The 19,492-nt window shown below is 43.5% G+C and overlaps 2 long non-coding RNA genes across 12 annotated transcripts in view; both read right to left on the bottom strand.

Moving 5' to 3' along the window:
- Positions 1 to 19,492, bottom strand: part of LOC307188209 — a 1,799,555-nt gene that overhangs the window by 1,211,622 nt on the left and 568,441 nt on the right. The window lies entirely within an intron of this gene.
- LOC307188212 overlaps positions 5,168 to 19,492 on the bottom strand; it is a 207,026-nt gene continuing 192,701 nt past the window's right edge. Inside the window, exon 3 of the long non-coding RNA XR_013828844.1 lies at positions 5,168 to 5,255. This is a non-coding gene — a long non-coding RNA (uncharacterized lncRNA). The remainder of the gene's footprint in view (positions 5,256 to 19,492) is intronic.

Below are 19,492 nucleotides of genomic sequence, written 5' to 3'. Positions count from 1 at the left end.
TATGCGTTTTTTCCTGAATATATTCAGGAAAAAACGCATACGCCCTTTTTGGCCAACCAAGCAAGCTTGCAAAGGAAATCTGCACTACAATGAAGTCTCACTTCCCCCCGGTCAAAAGGGCCATCTGAAAAAAGTGTAAAATCCAGAAAGGCAGGACAGGCCATGGAGAACTGGGAGCCTTGTTATGCTGAAGGGCGGGATGTAAATTGCCAACAACCACTCGGGAGAAGTGTATGGTGTTTCCTGAAACATCTAAAAAACAAAGCAACAGAACCTAGGGCACTTCCACTTATGGTCCTATAGCTTAGGGAAATTTAAATCAAAAACACACAGCCACCCCAAAGTTTAAAGCGGCTCCGTTTACAAGAACCTCGTTTACAGTACAAGTTCAACATCGCAGAAAGTGAAAAATGGATAAAGAAGTTGTGGTATTTACTTACAAAGCAATATCACTCAGCAATGAAATCTGTGTCATCAGGCACTTAGCAGCACAATGAGTGGATTCAGGTGTGATGATTCTAACTGAAATAAGTCACACAGAAAAAGAAACATCATAAGATATCAGTAATACACGGAATGTAAACTTGGCTACACAGGAACTGAATTACAGAACAGAACAGGGACTCAAATTTAGAAAACCAACTTATGCTTGCTTAAGGGTAAAGGTGAGTTGTGGTGCTGCATAAAACCAGAGATTGAAATGAGCACAGATAAAGTTCCTTAAGTCAAATATGGAATAGACAAGAGCTACTCCTTGCTCAACGAAATGGACTCAACACCGCATATTAAACGCCTAAGAATGTACCTGACTAGTAAGTATCTTAAAACCTATGGATTGCTATGTCCCCGAAAGAGAATCAAGCATGTGTACAGGGGCATAAACGCAGCAGTGATAGGATTGGAGAGGTTCGGTGAGCAAATGAAGACCCTTTGAAGTCATATTGCATGGTACCCATTCCACGGGTTTCAACTACCCAGGTTTAAGGTATTCTTCCTTCAGCTAAAACATGCATGTAGAACCCAAGTATGATCAACCATGTGAACGGGAGACGTGTTCAAATATGTCTCAGTTTTCCTCCCCTGGTACTCGGGTGCAACATTCCAGACACTTTACTAACACTCTCCCGAATAGGAGAGTCAGTCCCTTTAACCTCCTGTTTGGCCCAGTTTGCAATTTCTGCGGAAGATGAACAGGAATAGCGAGAACCAATGAGAGGCTAGCTGGAGGTGTCTGGACGGGCAAATTTAACTCTCATTTCCCACCAGGAAGAGGAATTAACCAAAGGCTCAGCATGCCGGGCCGGAACCAGATTAGGGCCTGAAGCCATCCTGCGGTGTCGCGGCCAGCTCACAAGAAAGCGAGTTGAAGAAAGGAGCTCAGGGGCACTGTAATTCACAAACCTGCAGAGTTATAAATGACAGCTATCGTCCAAAAATAGACTGAAGTAAGGCTGCCAAGAGGACTTGAAAGCGGGGCAGAATTGCAGGAAACCGATCTCAGGAGGTAGACTGGAATTGCATTGAAAGCATAGGAAAAGAGGCAGAACGTCCACAATGATGCACTTGGCCAAAAAGGGCGTATGCGTTTTTTCCTGAATATATTCAGGAAAAAACGCATACGCCCTTTTTGGCCAACCAAGCAAGCTTGCAAAGGAAATCTGCACTACAATGAAGTCTCACTTCCCCCCGGTCAAAAGGGCCATCTGAAAAAAGTGTAAAATCCAGAAAGGCAGGACAGGCCATGGAGAAATGGGAGCCTTGTTATGCTGATGGGCGGGATGTAAATTGCCAACAACCACTCGGGAGAAGTGTATGGTGTTTCCTTAAACATCTAAAAAACAAAGCAACAGAACCTAGGGCACTTCCACTTATGGTCCTATAGCTTAGGGAAATTAAAATCAAAAAGACACAGCCACCCCAAAGTTTGGAACGGCTCTGTTTACAAGAACCTCGTTTACAGTACAAGTTCAACATCGCAGAAAGTGAAAAATGGATAAAGAAGTTGTGGTATTTACTTACAAAGCAATATCACTCAGCAATGAAATCTGTGTCATCAGGCCCTTAGCAGCACAATGAGTGGATTCAGGTATGATGATTCTAACTGAAATAAGTCACACAGAAAAAGAAACATCATAAGATATCAGTAATACACGGAATGGAAACTTGGCTACACAGGAACTGAATTACAGAACAGAACAGGGTCTCAAATTTAGAAAACCAACTTATGCTTGCTTAAGGGTAAAGGTGAGTTGGGGTGCTTCATAAAACCAGAGATTGAAATGAGAACAGATAAAGTTCCTTAAGCCAAATATGGAATAGACAAGAGCTACTCCTTGCTCAAGGAAATGGACTCAACACCGCATATTAAACGCCTAAGAATGTGCCTGACTAGTAAGTATCTTAAAACCTATGGATTGCTATGTCTCCGAAAGAGAATCAAGCATGTGTACAGGGGCATAAACGCAGCAGTGATAGGATTGGAGAGGTTCGTGAGCAAATGAAGACCCTTTGAAGTCATATTGCATGGTACCCATTCCACGGGTTTCAACTACCCAGGTTTTAGGTATTCTTCCTTCAGCTAAAACATGCATGTGGAACCCAGAGTATCATCAACCATGTGATCGGGAGACGTGTTCAAATATGTCTCAGTTTTCCTCCCCTGGTACTCGGATGCAACATTCCAGACGCTTTACTAACACTCTCCCCACTTGGAGAGTCAGCGCCTTTAACCTCCTGTTTGGCCCAGTTTGCAATTTCTGCGGAAGATGAACAGGAATAGCGAGAACCAATGAGAGGCTAGCTGGAGGTGTCTGGACGGGCAAATTTAACTCTCATTTCCCACCAGGAAGATGAAATAACCAAAGGCTCAGCGAACCGTACCAGAACCAGATTAGGGCATGAAGCCATCCTGCGGTGTTGCGGGCAGCTCAAAAGAAAGCGAGTTGAAGAAAGGAGCTCAGGGGCACTGTAATTCACAAACCTGCAGAGTTATAAATGACAGCTATCGTCCAAAAATAGACTGAAGTAAGGCTGCCAAGAGGACTTGAAAGCGGGGCAGAATTGCAGGAAACCGATTTCAGGAGGTAGACTGGAATTGCATTGAAAGCATAGGAAAAGAGGCAGAACGTCCACAATGATGCACTTGGCCAAAAAGGGCGTATGCGTTTTTTCCTGAATATATTCAGGAAAAAACGCATACGCCCTTTTTGGCCAACCAAGCAAGCTTGCAAAGGAAATCTGCACTACAATGAAGTCTCACTTCCCCCCGGTCAAAAGGGCCATCTGAAAAAAGTGTAAAATCCAGAAAGGCAGGACAGGCCATGGAGAAATGGGAGCCTTGTAATGCTGATGGGCGGGATGTAAATTGCCAACAACCACTCGGGAGAAGTGTATGGTGTTTCCTGAAACATCTAAAAAATAAAGCAACAGAACCTAGGGCACTTCCACTTATGGTCCTATAGCTTAGGGAAATTAAAATCAAAAAGACACAGCCACCCCAAAGTTTGAAACGGCTCCGTTTACAAGAACCTCCTTTACAGTACAAGTTCAACATCGCAGAAAGTGAAAAATGGATAAAGAAGTTGTGGTATTTACTTACAAAGCAATATCACTCAGCAATGAAATCTGTGTCATCAGGCACTTAGCAGCACAATGAGTGGATTCAGGTATGATGATTCTAACTGAAATAAGTCACACAGAAAAAGAAACATCATAAGATATCAGTAATACACAGAATGTAAACTTGGCTACAGAAGAACTGAATTACAGAACAAAACAGGGTCTCAAATTTAGAACACCAACTTATGCTTGCTTAAGGGGAAAGGTGAGTTGGGGTGCTGCATAAAACCAGAGATTGAAATGAGCACAGATAAAGTTCCTTAAGTCAAATATGGAATAGACAAGAGCTACTCCTTGCTCAACAAAATGGACTCAACACCGCATATTAAAAGCCTAAGAAGGTACCTGACTAGTTAGTATCTTAAAACCTATGGATTGCTATGTCTCTGAAAGAGAATCAAGCATGTGTACAGGGGCATAAACGCAGCAGTGATAGGATTGCAGAGGTTCGGTGAGCAAATGAAGACCCTTTGAAGTCATATTGCATGGTACCCATTCCACGGGTCTCAACTCTCCAGGTTTAAGGTATTCTTCCTTCAGCTAAAACATGCATGTGGAACCCAAGTATGATCAACCATGTGAACGGGAGACGTGTTCAAATATGTCTCAGTTTTCCTCCCCTGGTACTCGGGTGCAACATTCCAGACGCTTTACTAACACTCTCCCCACTTGGAGAGTCAGTGCCTTTAACCTCCTGTTTGGCCCAGTTTGCAATTTCTGCGGAAGATGAACAGGAATAGCGAGAACCAATGAGAGACTAGCTGGAGGGGTCTGGACGGGCAAATTTAACTCTCATTTCCCACCAGGAAGAGGAAATAACCAACGGCTCAGCATGCCGTGCCGGAACCAGATTAGGGCATGAAGCCATCCTGCGGTGTTGCGGCCAGGTCACAAGAAAGCGAGTTGAAGAAAGGAGCTCAGGGGCACTGTAATTCACAAACCTGCAGAGTTATAAATGACAGCTATCGTCCAAAAATAGACTGAAGTAAGGCTGCCAAGAGGACTTGAAAGTGGGGCAGAATTGCAGGAAACCGATTTCAGGAGGTAGACTGGAATTGCATTGAAAGCATAGGAAAAGAGGCAGAACGTCCACAATGATGCACTTGGCCAAAAAGGGCGTATGCGTTTTTTCCTGAATATATTCAGGAAAAAACGCATACGCCCTTTTTGGCCAACCAAGCAAGCTTGCAAAGGAAATCTGCACTACAATGAAGTCTCACTTCCCCCCGGTCAAAAGTGCCATCTGAAAAAAGTGTAAAATCCAGAAAGGCAGGACAGGCCATGGAGAACTGGGAGACTTGTTATGCTGATGGGCGGGATGTAAATTGCCAACAACCACTCGGGAGAAGTGTATGGTGTTTCCTGAAACATCTAAAAAACAAAGCAACAGAACCTAGGGCACTTCCACTTATGGTCCTATAGCTTAGGGAAATTAAAATCAAAAAGACACAGCCACCCCAAAGTTTCAAACGGCTCTGTTTACAAGAACCTCGTTTACAGTACAAGTTCAACATCGCAGAAAGTGAAAAATGGATAAAGAACTTGTGGTATTTACTTACAAAGCAATATCACTCAGCAATGAAATCTGTGTCATCAGGCCCTTAGCAGCACAATGAGTGGATTCAGGTATGATGATTCTAACAGAAATAAGTCACACAGAAAAAGAAACATCATAAGATATCAGTAATACACAGAATGTAAACTTGGCTACACAGGAACTGAATTACAGAACAGAACAGGGTCTCAAATTTAGAAAACCAACTTATGCTTGCTTAAGGGGAAAGGTGAGTTGGGGTGCTGCATAAAACCAGAGATTGAAATGAGCACAGATAAAGTTCCTTAAGCCAAATATGGAATAGACAAGAGCTACTCCTTGCTCAACGAAATGGACTCAACACCGCATATTAAACGCCTAAGAATGTACCTGACTAGTAAGTATCTTAAAACCTATGGATTGCTATGTCTCCGAAAGAGAATCAAGCATGTGTACAGGGGCATAAACGCAGCAGTGATAGGATTGGAGAGGTTCGGTGAGCAAATGAAGACCCTTTGAAGTCATATTGCATGGTACCCATTCACGGGTTTCAACTACCCAGGTTTTAGGTATTCTTCCTTCAGCTAAAACATGCATGTGGAACCCAGAGTATGATCAACCATGTGATCGGGAGACGTGTTCAAATATGTCTCAGTTTTCCTCCCCTGGTACTCGGGTGCAACATTCCAGACGCTTAACTAACAGTCTCCCCACTTGGAGAGTCAGCGCCTTAAACCTCCTGTTTGGCCCAGTTTGCAATTTCTGTGGAAGATGAACAGGAATAGCGAGAACCAATGAGAGGCTAGCTGGAGATGTCTGGACGGGCAAATTTAACTCTCATTTCCCACCAGGAAGAGGAAATAACCAAAGGCTCAGCGTGCCGTACCGGAACCAGATTAGGGCATGAAGCCATCCTGCGGTGTTGCGGCCAGCTCAAAAGAAAGCGAGTTGAAGAAAGGAGCTCAGGGGCACTGTAATTCACAAACCTGCAGAGTTATAAATGACAGCTATTGTCCAAAAATAGACTGAAGTAAGGCTGCCAAGAGGACTTGAAAGCAGGGCAGAATTGCAGGAAACCGATTTCAGGAGGTAGACTGGAATTGCATTGAAAGCATAGGAAAAGAGGCAGAACGTCCACAATGATGCACTTGACCAAAAAGGGCGTATGCGGTTTTTCCTGAATATATTCAGGAAAAAACGCATACGCCCTTTTTGGCCAACCAAGCAAGCTTGCAAAGGAAATCTGCACTACAATGAAGTCTCACTTCCCCCCGGTCAAAAGGGCCATCTGAAAAAAGTGTAAAATCCAGAAAGGCAGGACAGGCCATGGAGAAATGGGAGCCTTGTTATGCTGAAGGGCGGGATGTAAATTGCCAACAACCACTCGGGAGAAGTGTATGGTGTTTCCTGAAACATCTAAAAAACAAAGCAACAGAACCTAGGGCACTTCCACTTATGGTCCTATAGCTTAGGGAAATTAAAATCAAAAAGACACAGCCACCCCAAAGTTTGAAACAGCTCCATTTACAAGAACCTCCTTTACAGTACAAGTTCAATATCGCAGAAAGTGAAAAATGGATAAAGAAGTTGTGGTATTTACTTACAAAGGAATATCACTCAGCAATGAAATCTGTGTCATCAGGCACTTAGCAGCACAATGAGTGGATTCAGGTATGATGATTCTAACTGAAATAAGTCACAAAGAAAAAGAAACATCATAAGATATCAGTAATACACTGAATGTAAACTTGGCTACACAGGAACTGAATTACAGAACAGAACAGGGTCTCAAATTTGGAAAACCAACTTATGCTTGCTTAAGGGTAAAGGTGAGTTGTGGTGCTGCATAAAACCAGAGATTGAAATGAGCACAGATAAAGTTCCTTAAGTCAAATATGGAATAGACAAGAGCTACTCCTTGCTCAACGAAATGGACTCAACACCGCATATTAAACGCCTAAGAAGGTACCTGACTAGTAAGTATCTTAAAACCTATGGATTGCTATGTCTCTGAAAGAGAATCAAGCATGTGTACAGGGACATAAACGCAGCAGTGATAGGATTGGAGAGGTTCGGTGAGCAAATGAAGACCCTTTGAAGTCATATTGCATGGTACCCATTCCACGGGTTTCAACTACCCAGGTTTAAGGTATTCTTCCTTCAGCTAAAACATTCATGTGGAACCTAGAGTATGATCAACCATGTGATCGGGAGACGTGTTCAAATATGTCTCAGTTTTCGTACCCTGGTACTCGGGTGCAACATTCCAGACGCTTTACTAACACTCTCCCGACTTGGAGAGTCAGTCCCTTTAACCTCCTGTTTGGCCCAGTTTGCAATTTCTGCGGAAGATGAACAGGAATAGCGAGAACCAATGAGAGACTAGCTGGAGGTGTCTGGACGGGCAAATTTAACTCTCATTTCCCACCAGGAAGAGGAATTAACCAAAGGCTCAGCATGCCGGGCCAGAACCAGATTAGGGCCTGAAGCCATCCTGCGGTTTTGCTGCCAGCTCACAACAAAGCGAGTTGAAGAAAGGAGCTCAGGGGCACTGTAATTCACAAACCTGCAGAGTTATAAATGACAGCTATCGTCCAAAAATAGACTGAAGTAAGGCTGCCAAGAGGACTTGAAAGCGGGGCAGAATTGCAGGAAACCGATTTCAGGAGGTAGACTGGAATTGCATTGAAAGCATAGGAAAAGAGGCAGAACGTCCACAATGATGCACTTGGCCAAAAAGGGCGTATGCGTTTTTTCCTGAATATATTCAGGAAAAAACGCATACGCCCTTTTTGGCCAACCAAGCAAGCTTGCAAAGGAAATCTGCACTACAATGAAGTCTCACTTCCCCCCGGTCAAAAGGGCCATCTGAAAAAAGTGTAAAATCCAGAAAGGCAGGACAGGCCATGGAGAAATGGGAGCCTTGTTATGCTGATGGGCGGGATGTAAATTGCCAACAACCACTCGGGAGAAGTGTATGGTGTTTCCTGAAACATCTAAAAAACAAAGCAACAGAACCTAGGGCACTTCCACTTATGGTCCTATAGCTTAGGGAAATTAAAATCAAAAAGACACAGCCACCCCAAAGTTTGAAACGGCTCCGTTTACAAGAACCTCCTTTACAGTACAAGTTCAACATCGCAGAAAGTGAAAAATGGATAAAGAAGTTGTGGTATTTACTTACAAAGCAATATCACTCAGCAATGAAATCTGTGTCATCAGGCACTTAGCAGCACAATGAGTGGATTCAGGTATGATGATTCTAACTGAAATAAGTCACACAGAAAAAGAAACATCATAAGATATCAGTAATACACAGAATGTAAACTTGGCTACAGAGGAACTGAATTACAGAACAAAACAGGGTCTCAAATTTAGAACACCAACTTATGCTTGCTTAAGGGGAAAGGTGAGTTGGGGTGCTGCATAAAACCACAGATTGAAATGAGCACAGATAAAGTTCCTTAAGTCAAATATGGAATAGACAAGAGCTACTCCTTGCTCAACGAAATGGACTCAACACCGCATATTAAAAGCCTAAGAAGGTACCTGACTAGTTAGTATCTTAAAACCTATGGATTGCTATGTCTCTGAAAGAGAATCAAGCATGTGTACAGGGGCATAAACGCAGCAGTGATAGGATTGCAGAGGTTCGGTGAGCAAATGAAGACCCTTTGAAGTCATATTGCATGGTACCCATTACACGGGTCTTAACTCTCCAGGTTTAAGGTATTCTTCCTTCAGCTAAAACATGCATGTGGAACCCAAGTATGATCAACCATGTGAACGGGAGACGTGTTCAAATATGTCTCAGTTTTCCTCCCCTGGTACTCGGGTGCAACATTCCAGACGCTTTACTAACACTCTCCCCACTTGGAGAGTCAGTGCCTTTAACCTCCTGTTTGGCCCAGTTTGCAATTTCTGCGGAAGATGAACAGGAATAGCGAGAACCAATGAGAGACTAGCTGGAGGTGTCTGGACGGGCAAATTTAACTCTCATTTCCCACCAGGAAGAGGAAATAACCAACGGGTCAGCGTGCCGTGCCGGAACCAGATTAGGGCATGAAGCCATCCTGCGGTGTTGCGGCTAGGTCACAAGAAAGCGAGTTGAAGAAAGGAGCTCAGGGGCACTGTAATTCACAAACCTGCAGAGTTATAAATGACAGCTATCGTCCAAAAATAGACTGAAGTAAGGCTGCCAAGAGGACTTGAAAGCGGGGCAGAATTGCAGGAAACCGATTTCAGGAGGTAGACTGGAATTGCATTGAAAGCATAGGAAAAGAGGCAGAACGTCCACAATGATGCACTTGGCCAAAAAGGGCGTATGCGTTTTTTCCTGAATATATTCAGGAAAAAACGCATACGCCCTTTTTGGCCAACCAAGCAAGCTTGCAAAGGAAATCTGCACTACAATGAAGTCTCACTTCCCCCCGGTCAAAAGGGCCATCTGAAAAAAGTGTAAAATCCAGAAAGGCAGGACAGGCCATGGAGAACTGGGAGACTTGTTATGCTGATGGGCGGGATGTAAATTGCCAACAACCACTCGGGAGAAGTGTATGGTGTTTCCTGAAACATCTAAAAAACAAAGCAACAGAACCTAGGGCACTTCCACTTATGGTCCTATAGCTTAGGGAAATTAAAATCAAAAAGACACAGCCACCCCAAAGTTTGAAACGGCTCCGTTTACAAGAACCTCCTTTACAGTACAAGTTCAACATCGCAGAAAGTGAAAAATGGATAAAGAAGTTGTGGTATTTACTTACAAAGCAATATCACTCAGCAATGAAATCTGTGTCATCAGGCACTTAGCAGCACAATGAGTGGATTCAGGTATGATGATTCTAACTGAAATAAGTCACACAGAAAAAGAAACATCATAAGATATCAGTAATACACAGAATGTAAACTTGGCTACAGAGGAACTGAATTACAGAACAGAACAGGGTCTCAAATTTAGAAAACCAACTTATGCTTGCTTAAGGGTAAAGGTGAGTTGGGGTGCTGCATAAAACCAGAGATTGAAATGAGCACAGATAAAATTCCTTAAGTCAAATATGGAATAGACAAGAGCTACTCCTTGCTCAACGAAATGGACTCAACACCGCATATTAAACGCCTAAGAAGGTACCTGACTAGTAAGTATCTTAAAACCTATGGATTGCTATGTCTCTGAAAGAGAATCAAGCATGTGTACAGGGACATAAACGCAGCAGTGATAGGATTGGAGAGGTTCGTGAGCAAATGAAGACCCTTTGAAGTCATATTGCATGGTACCCATTCCACGGGTTTCAACCACCCAGGTTTAAGGTATTCTTCCTTCAGCTAAAACATGCATGTGGAACCTAGAGTATGATCAACCATGTGATCGGGAGACGTGTTCAAATATGTCTCAGTTTTCGTACCCTGGTACTCAGGTTGAACATTCCAGACGCTTTCCTAACACTCTCCCCACTTGGAGAGTCAGTCCCTTTAACCTCCTGTTTGGCACAATTTGCAATTTCTGTGGAAGATTAACAGGAATAGCGAGAACCAATGAGAGACTAGCTGGAGGTGTCTGGACGGGCAAATTTAACTCTCATTTCCCACCAGGAAGAGGAATTAAACAAAGGCTCAGCGTGCCGTGCCAGAACCAGATTAGGGCCTGAAGACATCCTGCGGTGTTGCGGCCAGGTCACAAGAAAGCGAGTTGAAGAAAGGAGCTCAGGGGCACTGTAATTCACAAACCTGCAGAGTTATAAATGACAGCTATCGTCCAAAAATATACTGAAGTAAGGCTGCCAAGAGGACTTGAAAGCGGGGCAGAATTGCAGGAAACCGATTTCAGGAGGTAGACTGGAATTGCATTGAAAGCATAGGAAAAGAGGCAGAACGTCCACAATGATGCACTTGGCCAAAAAGGGCGTATGCGTTTTTTCCTGAATATATTCAGGAAAAAACGCATACGCCCTTTTTGGCCAACCAAGCAAGCTTGCAAAGGAAATCTGCACTACAATGAAGTCTCACTTCCCCCCGGTCAAAAGGGCCATCTGAAAAAAGTGTAAAATCCAGAAAGGCAGGACAGGCCATGGAGAACTGGGAGCCTTGTTATGCTGATGGGCGGGATGTAAATTGCCAACAGACACTTGGGAGAAGTGTATGGTGTTTCCTGAAACATCTAAAAAACAAAGCAACAGAACCTAGGGCACTTCCACTTATGGTCCTATAGCTTAGGGAAATTAAAATCTAAAAGACACAGCCACCCCAAAGTTTGGAATGGCTCTGTTTACAAGAACCTCGTTTACAGTACAAGTTCAACATCGCAGAAAGTGAAAAATGGATAATGAACTTGTCAGATTTACTTACAAAGCAATATCACTCAGCAATGAAATGTGTGTCATCAGGCCCTTAGCAGCACAATGAGTGGATTCAGGTATGATGATTCTAACTGAAATAAGTCACACAGAAAAAGAAATATCATAAGATATCACTAATACACGGAATGTAAACTTGGCTACACAGGAACTGAATTACAGAACAGAACAGGGTCTCAAATTTAGAAAACCAACTTATGCTTGCTTAAGGGGAAAGGTGAGTTGGGGTGCTGCATAAAACCAGAGATTGAAATGAGCACAGATAAAGTTCCTTAAGCCAAATATGGAATAGACAAGAGCTACTCCTTGCTCAACGAAATGGACTCAACACCGCATATTAAACGCCTAAGAATGTACCTGACTAGTAAGTATCTTAAAACCTATGGATTGCTATGTCTCCGAAAGAGAATCAAGCATGTGTACAGGGGCATAAACGCAGCAGTGATAGGATTGGAGAGGTTCGTGAGCAAATGAAGACCCTTTGAAGTCATATTGCATGGTACCCATTCCACGGGTTTCAACTACCCAGGTTTAAGGTATTCTTCCTTCAGCTAAAACATGCATGTGGAACCTAGAGTATGATCAACCATGTGATCGGGAGACGTGTTCAAATATGTCTCAGTTTTCGTACCCTGGTACTCGGGTGCCACATTCCAGACGCTTTACTAACACTCTCCCCACTTGGAGAGTCAGTCCCTTTAACCTCCTGTTTGGCACAATTTGCAATTTCTGTGGAAGATTAACAGGAATAGCGAGAACCAATGAGAGACTAGCTGGAGGTGTCTGGATGGGCAAATTTAACTCTCATTTCCCACCAGGAAGAGGAATTAAACAAAGGCTCAGCGTGCCGTGCCAGAACCAGATTAGGGCCTGAAGACATCCTGCGGTGTTGCGGCCAGGTCACAAGAAAGCGAGTTGAAGAAAGGAGCTCAGGGGCACTGTAATTCACAAACCTGCAGAGTTATAAATGACAGCTATCGTCCAAAAATATACTGAAGTAAGGCTGCCAAGAGGACTTGAAAGCGGGGCAGAATTGCAGGAAACCGATTTCAGGAGGTAGACTGGAATTGCATTGAAAGCATAGGAAAAGAGGCAGAACGTCCACAATGATGCACTTGGCCAAAAAGGGCGTATGCGTTTTTTCCTGAATATATTCAGGAAAAAACGGATACGCCCTTTTTGGCCAACCAAGCAAACTTGCAAAGGAAATCTGCACTACAATGAAGTCTCACTTCCCCCCGGTCAAAAGGGCCATCTGAAAAAAGTGTAAAATCCAGAAAGGCAGGACAGGCCATGGAGAACTGGGAGCCTTGTTATGCTGATGAGCGGGATGAAAATTGCCAACAGACACTCGGGAGAAGTGTATGGTGTTTCCTGAAACATCTAAAAAACAAAGCAACAGAGCCTAGGGCACTTCCACTTATGGTCCTACAGCTTAGGGAAATTAAAATCAAAAAGACACAGCCACCCCAAAGTTTGGGACGCCTCCGTTTACAAGAACCTCGTTTACCGTACAAGTTCAATATCACAGAAAGTGAAAAATGGATAAAGAACTTGTGGTACTTACGTACAATGCAGTATCACTCAGCAATGAAATCTATGTCATCAGGCCCGTAACAGCATAATGAGTGGATTTAGGTACGATGATTCTAACTGAAATAAGTCACACAGAAAAAGAAACATCATAAGATATCACTAATACACGGAATGTAAACTAGGCTACACAGGAACTGCATTCCAAAACAGAACAGGGTCTCAAATTTAGAAAACCAACTTATGCTTGCTTAAGGGGAAAGGTGAGTTGGGGTGCTGCATAAAACCAGAGATTGAAATGAGCACAGATAAAGTTCCTTAAGCCAAATATGGAATAGACAAGAGCTACTCCTTGCTCAACGAAATGGACTCAAAACCCCATATTAAACGCCTAAGAATGTACCTGACTAGTAAGTATCTTAAAACCTATGGATTGCTATGTCTCCACAAGAGAATCAAACGTGTGTACAGGGGAATAAACGCAGCAGTGATAGGATTGGAGAGGTTTGGTGAGCAAATGAAGACCCTTTGAAGTCATATTGCATGGTACCCATTCCACGGGTTTCAACTACCCAGGTTTTAGGTATTCTTCCTTCAGCTAAAACACGCATGTGGAACCCAGAGTATGATCAACCATGTGAACGGGAGACGTGTTCAAATATGTCTCAGTTTTCCTCCCCTGGTACTCGGGTGCAACATTCCAGACGCTTTACTAACACTCTCCCCACTTGGAGAGTCAGCGCCTTTAACCTCCTGTTTGGCACAGTTTGCAATTTCTGCGGAAGATGAACAGGAATAGCGAGAACCAATGAGAGGCTAGCTGGAAGTGTCTGGACGGGCAAATTTAACTCTCATTTCCCACCAGGAAGAGGAATTAACCAAAGGCTCAGCATGCCGGGCCGGAACCAGATTAGGGCCTGAAGCCATCCTGCGGTGTTGTGGCCAGGTCACAAGAAAGCGAGTTGAAGAAAGGAGCTCAGGGGCACTGTAATTCACAAACCTGCAGAGTTATAAATGACAGCTATCGTCCAAAAATAGACTGAAGTAAGGCTGCCAAGAGGACTTGAAAGCGGGGCAGAATTGCAGGAAACCGATTTCAGGAGGTAGACTGGAATTGCATTGAAAGCATAGGAAAAGAGGCAGAACGTCCACAATGATGCACTTGGCCAAAAAGGGCGTATGCGTTTTTTCCTGAATATATTCAGGAAAAAACGCATACGCCCTTTTTGGCCAACCAAGCAAGCTTGCAAAGGAAATCTGCACTACAATGAAGTCTCACTTCCCCCCGGTCAAAAGGGCCATCTGAAAAAAGTGTAAAATCCAGAAAGGCAGGACAGGCCATGGAGAACAGGGAGCCTTGTTATGCTGATGGGCAGGATGTAAATGGCCAACAGACACTTGGGAGAAGTGTATGATGTTTCCTGAAACATCTAAAAAACAAAGCAACAGAGCCTAGGGCACTTCCACTTATGGTCCTATAGCTTAGGGAAATTAAAATCAAAAAGACACAGCCACCCCAAAGTTTGGAACGGCTCTGTTTACAAGAACCTCGTTTACAGTACAAGTTCAACATCGCAGGAAGTGAAAAATGGATAAAGAAGTTGTGGTATTTACTTACAAAGCAATATCACTCAGCAATGAAATCTATGTCATCAGGCCATTAGCAGCACAATGAGTGGATTCAGGTATGATGATTCTAACTGAAATTAGTCACACAGAAAAAGAAACATCATAAGATATCAGTAATACACAGAATGTAAACTTGGCTACACAGGAACTGAATTACAGAACAGAACAGGGTCTCAAATTTAGAAAACCAACTTATGCTTGCTTAAGGGGAAAGGTGAGTTGGGGTGCTGCATAAAACCAGAGATTGAAAGGAGCACAGATAAAGTTCCTTAAGCCAAATATGGAATAGACAAGAGCTACTCCTTGCTCAACGAAATGGACTCAACACCGCATATTAAACGCCTAAGAATGTACCTGACTAGTAAGTATCTTAAAACCTATGGATTGCTATGTCTCCGAAAGAGAATCAAGCATGTGTACAGGGGCATAAACGCAGCAGTGATAGGATTGGAGAGGTTCGGTGAGCAAATGAAGACCCTTTGAAGTCATATTGCATGGTACCCATTCCACGGGTTTCAACTACCCAGGTTTAAGGTATTCTTCCTTCAGCTAAAACATGCATGTGGAACCCAGAGTATGATCCACCATGTGATCGGGAGACGTGTTCAAATATGTCTCAGTTTTCCTCCCCTGGTACTCGGGTGCAACATTCCAGACGCTTTACTAACACTCTCCCCACTTGGAGAGTCAGCGCCTTTAACCTCCTGTTTGGCACAGTTTGCAATTTCTGCGGAAGATGAACAGGAATAGCGAGAACCAATGAGAGGCTAGCTGGAAGTGTCTGGACGGGCAAATTTAACTCTCATTTCCCACCAGGAGGAGGAAATAACCAAAGGCTCAGCATGCCGTGCCAGCACCAGATTACGGCCTGAAGCCATCCTGCGGTGTTGCGGCCAGTTCACAAGAAAGCGAGTTGAAGAAAGGAGCTCAGGGGCACTGTAATTCACAAACCTGCAGAGTTATAAATGACAGCTATCGTCCAAAAATAGACTGAAGTAAGGCTGCCAAGAGGACTTGTAAGCGGGGCAAAATTGCAGGAAACCGATTTCAGGAGGTAGATTGAAATTGCATTGAAAGCATAGGAAAAGAGGCAGAACGTCCACAATGATGCACTTGGCCAAAAAGGGCGTATGCGTTTTTTCCTGAATATATTCAGGAAAAAACGCATACGCCCTTTTTGGCCAACCAAGCAAGCTTGCAAAGGAAATCTGCACTACAATGAAGTCTCACTTCCCCCCGGTCAAAAGGGCCATCTGAAAAAAGTGTAAAATCCAGAAAGGCAGGACAGGCCATGGAGAACTGGGAGCCTTGTTATGCTGATGGGCGGGATGTAAATTGCCAACAACCACTCCGGAGAAGTGTATGGTGTTTCCTGAAACATCTAAAAAACAAAGCAACAGAACCTAGGGCACTTCCACTTATGGTCCTATAGCTTAGGGAAATTAAAATCAAAAAGACACAGCCACCCCAAAGTTTGGAACGGCTCTGTTTACAAGAACCTCGTTTACAGTACAAGTTCAACATCGCAGAAAGTGAAAAATGGATAAAGAAGTTGTGGTATTTACTTACAAAGCAATATCACTCAGCAATGAAATCTGTGTCATCAGGCCCTTAGCAGCACAATGAGTGGATTCAGGTATGATGATTCTAACTGAAATAAGTCACACAGAAAAAGAAACATCATAAGATATCAGTAATACACGGAATGTAAACTTGGCTACACAGGAACTGAATTACAGAACAGAACAGGGTCTCAAATTTGGAAAACCAACTTATGCTTGCTTAAGGGGAAAGGTGAGTTGGGGTGCTGCATAAAACCAGAGATTGAAATGAGCACAGATAAAGTTCCTTAAGCCAAATATGCAATAGACAAGAGCTACTCCTTGCTCAACGAAATGGACTCAACACCGCATATTAAACGCCTAAGAATGTACCTGACTAGTAAATATCTTAAAACCTATGGATTGCTATGTCTCCGAAAGAGAATCAAGCATGTGTACAGGGGCATAAACGCAGCAGTGATAGGATTGCAGAGGTTTGGTGAGCAAATGAAGACCCTTTGAAGTCATATTGCATGGTACCCATTCCACGGGTTTCAACTACCCAGGTTTAAGGTATTCTTCCTTCAGCTAAAACATGCATGTGGAACCTAGAGTATGATCAACCATGTGATCGAGAGACGTGTTCAAATATGTCTCAGTTTTCGTACCCTGGTACTCGGGTGCAACATTCCAGACGCTTTACTAACACTCTCCCGACTTGGAGAGTCAGTCCCTTTAACCTCCTGTTTGGCCCAGTTTGCAATTTCTGCGGAAGATGAACAGGAATAGCGAGAACCAATGAGAGGCTAGCTGGAGGTGTCTGGACGGGCAAATTTAACTCTCATTTCCCACCAGGAAGAGGAATTAACCAAAGGCTCAGCGTGCCGTGCCGGAACCAGATTAGGGCCTGAAGCCATCCTGCGGTGTTGCGGCCAGCTCAAAAGAAAGCAAGTTGAAGAAAGGAGCTCAGGGGCACTGTAATTCACAAACCTGCAGAGTTATAAATGACAGCTATCGTCCAAAAATAGACTGAAGTAAGGCTGCCAAGAGGACTTGAAAGCGGGGCAGAATTGCAGGAAACCGATTTCAGGAGGTAGACTGGAATTGCATTGAAAGCATAGGAAAAGAGGCAGAACGTCCACAATGATGCAGTTGGCCAAAAAGGGCGTATGCGTTTTTTCCTGAATATATTCAGGAAAGAACGCATACGCCCTTTTTGGCCAACCAAGCAAGCTTGCAAAGGAAATCTGCACTACAGTGAAGTCTCACTTCCCCCCGGTCAAAAGGGCCATCTGAAAAAAGTGTAAAATCCAGAAAGGCAGGACAGGCCATGGAGAACTGGGAGCCTTGTTATGCTGATGGGCGGGATGTAAATTGCCAACAACCACTCGGGAGAAGTGTATGGTGTTTCCTGAAACATCTAAAAAACAAAGCAACAGAACCTAGGGCACTTCCACTTATGGTCCTATAGCTTAGGGAAATTAAAATCAAAAAGACACAGCCACCCCAAAGTTTGGAATGGCTCTGTTTACAAGAACCTCGTTTACAGTACAAGTTCAACATCGCAGAAAGTGAAAAATGGATAAAGAAATTGTGGTATTTACTTACAAAGCAATATCACTCAGCAATGAAATCTGTGTCATCAGGCCCTTAGCAGCACAATGAGTGGATTCAGGTATGATGATTCTAACTGAAATAAGTCACACAGAAAAAGAAACATCATAAGATATCAGTAATACACGGAATGGAAACTTGGCTACACAGGAACTGAATTACAGAACAGAACAGGGTCTCAAATTTAGAAAACCAACTTATGCTTGCTTAAGGGTAAAGGTGAGTTGGGGTGCTGCATAAAACCAGAGATTGAAATGAGCACAGATAAAGTTCCTTAAGCCAAATATGGAATAGACAAGAGCTACTCCTTGCTCAACGAAATGGACTCAACACCGCATATTAAACGCCTAAGAATGTACCTGACTAGTAAGTATCTTAAAACCTATAGATTGCTATGTCTCCGAAAGAGAATCAAGCATGTGTACAGGGGCATAAACGCAGCAGTGATAGGATTGCAGAGGTTCGGTGAGCAAATGAAGACCCTTTGAAGTCATATTGCATGGTACCCATTACACGGGTTTCAACTACCCAGGTTTTAGGTATTCTTCCTTCAGCTAAAACATGCATGTGGAACTCAGAGTATGATCCACCATGTGATCGGGAGACGTGTTCAAATATGTCTCAGTTTTCGTACCCTGGTACTCGGGTGCAACATTCCAGACGCTTTACTAACACTCTCCCCACTTGGAGAGTCAGCGCCTTTAACCTCCTGTTTGGCTCAGTTTGCAATTTCTGCGGAAGATGAACAGGAATAGCGAGAACCAATGAGAGGCTAGCTGGAGGTGTCTGGACTGGCAAATTTAACTCTATTTTCCCACCAGGAGGAGGAAATAACCAAAGGCTCAGTGTGCCGTGCCAGCACCAGATTACGGCCTGAAGCCATCCTGCGGTGTTGCGGCCAGTTCACAAGAAAGCGAGTTGAAGAAAGGAGCTCAGGGGCACTGTAATTCACAAACCTGCAGAGTTATAAATGACAGCTATCGTCCAAAAATAGACTGAAGTAAGGTTGCCAAGAGGACTTGAAAGCGGGGCAGAATTGCAGGAAACCGATTTCAGGAGGTAGACTGGAATTGCATTGAAAGCATAGGAAAAGAGGCAGAACGTCCACAATGATGCACTTGGCCAAAAAGGGCGTATGCGTTTTTTCCTGAATATATTCAGGAAAAAACGCATACGCCCTTTTTGGCCAACCAAGCAAGCTTGCAAAGGAAATCTGCACTACAATGAAGTCTCACTTCCCCCCGGTCAAAAGGGCCATCTGAAAAAAAGTGTAAAATCCAGAAAGGCAGGACAGGCCATGGAGAACTGGGAGCCTTGTTATGCTGATGGGCGGGATGTAAATTGCCAACAACCACTCAGGAGAAGTGTATGGTGTTTCCTGAAACATCTAAAAAACAAAGCAACAGAACCTAGGGCACTTCCACTTATGGTCCTATAGCTTAGGGAAATTAAAATCAAAAAGACACAGCCACCCCAAAGTTTGGAACGGCTCTGTTTACAAGAACTTCGTTTACAGTACAAGTTCAACATCGCAGAAAGTGAAAAATGGATAAAGAAGTTGTGGTATTTACTTACAAAGCAATATCACTCAGCAATGAAATCTGTGTCATCAGGCCCTTAGCAGCACAATGAGTGGATTCAGGTATGATGATTCTAACTGAAATAAGTCACAC

The sequence above is a fragment of the Stenella coeruleoalba genome (assembly GCF_951394435.1).
Source record: "Stenella coeruleoalba genome assembly, chromosome: 6".
Lineage (NCBI taxonomy): Eukaryota > Metazoa > Chordata > Mammalia > Artiodactyla > Delphinidae > Stenella > Stenella coeruleoalba.
This window is presented reverse-complemented; position numbering and strand designations above follow the sequence as displayed.